This window comes from Tupaia chinensis, unplaced genomic scaffold (assembly GCF_000334495.1).
Source record: "Tupaia chinensis unplaced genomic scaffold, TupChi_1.0 Scaffold146917_1, whole genome shotgun sequence".
NCBI lineage: Eukaryota > Metazoa > Chordata > Mammalia > Scandentia > Tupaiidae > Tupaia > Tupaia belangeri.
The window spans coordinates 270,302-276,360 of NW_006206770.1; the positions used below are offsets into that span (position 1 = coordinate 270,302).

Consider the following 6,059-nt stretch of genomic DNA (forward strand, 5'->3'; position numbering starts at 1 on the left):
TTACTGAAGAATTAGCCCCTGTCCTACTTAAATTATTTCTAAAAATCTAAAGGGAAGGAAACCTTTCAAATTCATTTTATGAAGTCTCCATCATCCCCATTTCCAAAACAGATAAAGATATGACAAAAAAAAAAAACCTACAGACCAATATCTCTGATGAATATAGATGAAAAATCCTCAACAAGATACTTGCAAATCATATCCAACAACATATAACAAAGATTATTTATCACAACCAGGTAGGCTTTATTTCAGGTATGCAAGGATAGTTCAACATACACAAGACCATAAATATAATAGGCCATATGAACGGAAAGATAAAAACCATGTGATTATTTCAATCAATGAAGAGAAAGCATTTGATAAAATACAACATTCTATTGTGATTAAGACTCTCAGTAAAATTGGTATAGAAGGGTCATTTTTAATGGATTGAATCACTACAATGTACCAGATACTAAGGGATTAAAGACAAATTTCATGTGGAATCACCATGAGAGAAATAGGGACATAAGCAGACTATGATATCATGTGGCAATTGTGGTTATAGAGGTAGGTATGAGGATTATTATTTATTACAGTTATTTATTACTGACTCAATCTCATGGCTTGTTATGGGTCTATTCAGGTTGTCTATGTCCTCCTGATTCAATTCATTTTAGTCATAGAAAACTTCCTGTTGACTAATTGATTTTTGAGGGTTTCTAAATTCTACCTCTGGTGGGGAAGGAAAGGTAGAAAGGGTAGTCTAATCAGATTGAACATCACTACTAAAAGCAAAGAAGCATGAATAAACATGAGTGCTGGTAGCTATACCAAGCATGAATGCAAAAGAAGGAAGTGGAAAGGGAGTCAGATGGAAGAAGTCAATAGGACAGCTAATGCTGAGGTGAGTATACTTGCTCAAAAGCTTGCACAGTATCATTATGTTAAGAGAACTTTTCAAAGCATTTATGCAAATATAGGAGGAAAAATTAAGTTTAGGGAGGTGAAAATATGGGATCAATAGTGTGGGAAGAATGTGTAGAATAGTTATGTGAGATTTTGGTCTTCCAGGCTCCCATGAGGAACAGGAATCAGACATCAGAAACAATGAACTCAAATGACACATTGGCTGTCAGATGAGGCATAAAGAGCTCCTGGTCAATAGTCTGATTGGTAGTGCAAAAAATTCAGTCATACATAAAAGTTAATTCTATTAGGTCATCAGAAAATTCATGATGTATTTATTTATGTTTTTCTATGCAAAACTCTTTTTCTATGACTCAATATTTGACTTTGTAATCCTGAAATTAGAAAAAAAAAAAAAAACAGTTGACTTATATCCCTACAATCCAAGAAGATCAGAGCACTTCTATCCAAAGGCTTGCTGATAACCTTCTCAGAGGGTCATCTGTGCAGCAAATATTCAGCTGTCTAGGCATAGACATACTTTTCACCAGAATGGAGGAGAGGGGATTGTGGCATGGCCATCCTCCTTGGGGGTGATCTCTCTCTCTCTCTCTCTCTCTCTGTGTGTGTGTGTGTGTGTGCGCGTGCATGCATGCACACGTGTATGTCTCTGGTGAGTGCACATACCCTAACTGGTGAAAAGTATGTCTATGGTCTGGGGACCAGCAGTTGGCATAATGGCTATGTCACTGGACTCCCATGTAGTCGACCGTGGTTCAAGTCCCAGACCTAATGGCTTAAACTCACGCCGGGCACATGTGCGTGCATGCTCAAGATCCCAAGAGGAGAATGGAGGAGAAGGGATTGTGGCATGGCCATCCCCCATGTGTGGGGAGATGATTTCTCGCTTTCTGTCTCTCTATTTCTCTCTGTCTTTCTGGCAAGTGCACGTGCCCTATAGCAAAAACCAATCAAAAAAGAAAGAAAGAAAGAAAGAAAGAAAGAAAGAAAGAAAGAAAGAAAGAAAGAAAGAAAGAAAGAAAGAAAGAAAGAAAGAAAGAAAGAAAAAGAAAAAAAGAAAGAAAGAAAGAAAAAAGTTTGTCTATGGCCTAACTTTCACCTGCAGCTCATTCACAGCTATTCAGGCAGTTCATGGAATTCAGCTCAGTAATGATTATATTTTTTTTTTTTTTTTTTTTTTTTAAAAAGCTACAGGGTGCATGCGCTCGCCAGACAGACAGAGAGAGACATAGAGACAGAAAGCGAGAAATCACTCCCCAGGGAGGATGGTCACGCCGCAATACCTTCTCCTCCATTCTCCTCTCGGGATCTTGGGCACGCATGCACATGCACCCAACGTGAGTTTTAAGCCACCGGGTCTTGGATGCAAGCCACAGTCAACAACATGGCAGTCTAGCGACATAGCCATTATGCCAACTGCTAGTCCCCAAACTGCTTGTTTTGAAAGTGATCATGAAACCTAGAATAAGAAGACTGAGAAACATCTCACTGGCCATTTAGAAATTTAGAACATTTCGTTCTTTCACTATATGGAACTCAATCTTCTCATTTCTAGAACAAGTAAACTGTAACTTCAGTAGACAGCACAAAACAAAGATTTTGGCATATAGACTGATTTCTAAACATTTCATCAGTCAACTCTTTCTAGCTGTCTCAACTGGGATTGACACATTCACAGAACTGACTATACTTGGGCCTTCTTTGCCAACAGCTTCAGATCTGCAGTGTACTTGGAAACTGTCTCCTTTTCCTGCAGTGCAGATGCACTGCATGCTTCTCCACCCAGTTTATCATGGACTCATGTACCTCTAGAACCATCATATTCTGCACAGAAACATGACAGTCCAAACAACTCTACCTGTTTATATACTCTGTGCAGCCATTCCCAGTAAGTAACCTCCAAGGCCATAGCAATATTTTTCCTCTGGACATCCAAAATATAATGGTGTTTCTGAACTAGTGCCTGCTGTGACTTCTCCAAATCAATTGCATCCTGGATTTATTTGATGGTATCTTCTTCGCTGCTTCTAGTAGAGCAATATTTTGCCCACTGAGTTTATCAGCAAATTCTTCAACAGAGGCACCATATTTTTTAATTCAAAGTAACTCTACTATTGATATAGTAGAAGAGGTCTCTAGGATAATCACATATATTTCTTTGTATATAAAACACAAGATGAGCCCAGTTCCAAGCACATAAGGTCTTGTTACACCCATTTTAGGACAAAGGAACTGGAAGAACTCCCCAGGGATCAGTCCAAGACAATCTTTTCCTTTATGTTCAGGAAGGGGTGGTACAAAGGCAAGATGTGGATGTCGTGTGGGAAAGTCCCTTGTTGTCTGCAACACCCCTGGACCTAGAATAGCAATATTTTTCAGAGAGGCAGCTGCTGTATCAGCAGGAGAGAGAACCACCCAGGACAGCATAGTCAGCGAATGTCCAGGCTGCCAATTTAGCATCCCTGTAACCCCAACCTCAGAATCTGTCCTTGTCTTTTGTTTCTAACTACTGGGAGCATTTCCATGGAGTGTATCTACCACATTTTCCTGTAATTAGAAATTAGTTTGCTTCTAGCTCTTCTCTAAAATACATGTATTGTGATTAATATGTCTCTATCTATCTCTGTAGCCCCATACAAAAAATTATTTGAGATTGCTGTTCTTATGGCATAAGTACAGTTACTTTGATTATATACTAGTAGGACTCTAAAATGACTGTACTAACTTATACTCCCACCATCAGGACATAGAATCCCTAGATCCTCACATTTACACCAATACTCAACATGATCTATTTGTCTAAATTATGCCAGTTAAATAGTTTACATTTCTGGGAACCAGCAGTTAGCATAATGGCTATGTCGCTGGACTCCCACGTAGTCGACCATGGTTCGCATCCTGGACCCGATGGGTTTAATCTCACGGTGGGCGCGTGTGCGTGCATGCCCAAGATCTCAAGAGGAGAATGGAGGAGAAGGGATTGCAGCATGATCATCCCCCCTGGGGGGTGATTTCTCGCCTATGTCTCTCTCTGTCTGTCTGGCGAGCGCAGGGGCCCTATAGTCAAAATCTCTCCAAAAAAAAAAATAGTTTACATTTCTTATTGAAATTCTTTATTTGTGTGATTATCTAGTTAATACCCATCTCCCATAAAACTCTTTGTACACTCCATGAAAGCAAAACCTTTGTCTTGTTTTGTTCACCATTCCATTTTTAGCACCTAGCACATGCCTGGCACAAAATAAGCATTCCATAAATATTTTGTGGCCAATAGATGAATATGTTAGCACCTCTGTATTAGCCATACAAAGCACTCATTTCTTTATTGATAGATTTTAACTCGACTTTTGTTGAGAAATGGGAAACTATTTAGAGTAACTGGATTCCTGACCTAAAGAGGACTTACATTTTGGAGAGAGAACAAAAATATTCATTCACACCATTTAATCACAGAATATTTTGAGCATTTATTATGCTATGTGCAAGACATTACTCACAATGCTGTGCAAGACAGCTATAGTCATGACCTCAGGAAGTCCACAGTATGATGGCGATGTCAGCTGGTTGACCAAACAATTGTTACACAGTAAGAGGCATAGTATGACTGGGGAAGAATCAGATACTCTGAAGGCCCTGAACAGATGTCCCCTAACTTAATCTAGTGGGATTAAGGAAAGACAATTATGGTGAAAATACAAGATAACTCATGTTTAATGACCAAAGAATCTCCTTAGCAAGGGGATGTTGAAGGAATTTAGGGATTCATAGGAGTTAACGGTAATATTTTAAAAGTATTATACAAACAAGTTTGTAAATGTCTTGAAGCTGTTCTGCAAATAGTGGGTGATTCAAAGGAATTTAAGATGATTATTCTTAAATCCTTTCTTCCCCAATTATTCTATTATTCACTTCTAGAGGGAAACTGCTGAAATGGCTCCCTTTCACTTTATTAGGTGTAAAATTAGCATCTTAAGATTCTCAGAAATGCAAAGGTTACTTACTATGCTCCTTTGGCCAATGGCTGATATGATCAGTAATAAATAAAAAGTATTGAGTGTGGTCAGGTGTTGGTGCAGTAGTGACATAACTAGAGCCGTATTGGAAAAGTCCTGGGTTTGTGTTTGGAACATCCCTGGGCACACTGGATGCACATGCGGGTGCTAGTAAGCCAGGCCAGCTGAAGCTGGGCTGAATCTCGGCATGAAGATTCCTTTAGGGGTTCCTACATCTCTCTGTCTTTATCTGTCTGTCTTTCTCTGCTTCTATTTCTCTCTCTCATGGAAAAAAAGAAAACACTTTAAAAAATAATCAGTGAACTATAACTGATCATATGCATTTTGAAGTTTTAACCTTTTTAGGAAAAATTCTAAATTCCTGGGAAAAATAAAATTGAAATTTAATGACTTTAATTCTTTATTAAGCACTCCTTCTTTTGAAATTTAATGGCTTTAATTCTTTATTAAGCACTCCTTCTTTCTCATCACCCTACATTATACTCTGAAGATTTAACTAATTATTATCAGATTTTTAAAAGTCCATAAAAATCAGGCAAGCTCGGTTGTCTAGTGTTTAAAGCAGTCAGGTCCCACGTGGTGTACCCTGTGATTCAAGCCCTGGACCCAGAAGCTTGAGAAACATACCAGACACATTTGCATATGTACCCAAGATTATGAAAGAAGGGAGAGATGGAGAAGGAACTGTGGCATGACCAGTTCCCATGGGGAATGGTTTTCCTCTCCCTCACTCTCTCTGGCAAGTACACATAAATTTACCTTAAAAAAATGTCTGTAAAAATCTACAATTATCAAACAACAATTACATCAGCTATTCCTGCTTATTCTTTTGTCCCTTTCAACTTTTGTTTCATCTCTTCTTCCCTATTTTATCTCTTTCTTTTTCCTCTAATAATTATAAAAAGCAAGGTGGTGATTTGGGGGTTTTACTTCATTTTATAATTGGAAGAAAGTTGGGAACATCTAGATTATGCCAAACATTGTTAGAGATAAAACTGGGATCCAAAAGTTAACCTACCTTTTCATAGTCACACTGTCTGGATTCATTCTCACTGTTGGGAATAGGGAGTAGGGGAGGACAAATATCAAAGGGAGAGCTAGATGAGGAAGGAAGAGTTAGGAAAACAAAACCTG

At 38.5% G+C, this 6,059-nt stretch overlaps 1 pseudogene; it reads right to left on the reverse strand.

Annotated features, from left to right (window-relative positions):
* Positions 1-2,596: 2,596 nt before the first annotated feature.
* On the reverse strand, positions 2,597-3,339 carry LOC102470866 (ATP synthase F(0) complex subunit B1, mitochondrial pseudogene; annotated as a pseudogene).
* Between the last annotated feature and the right edge of the window lie 2,720 nt (positions 3,340-6,059).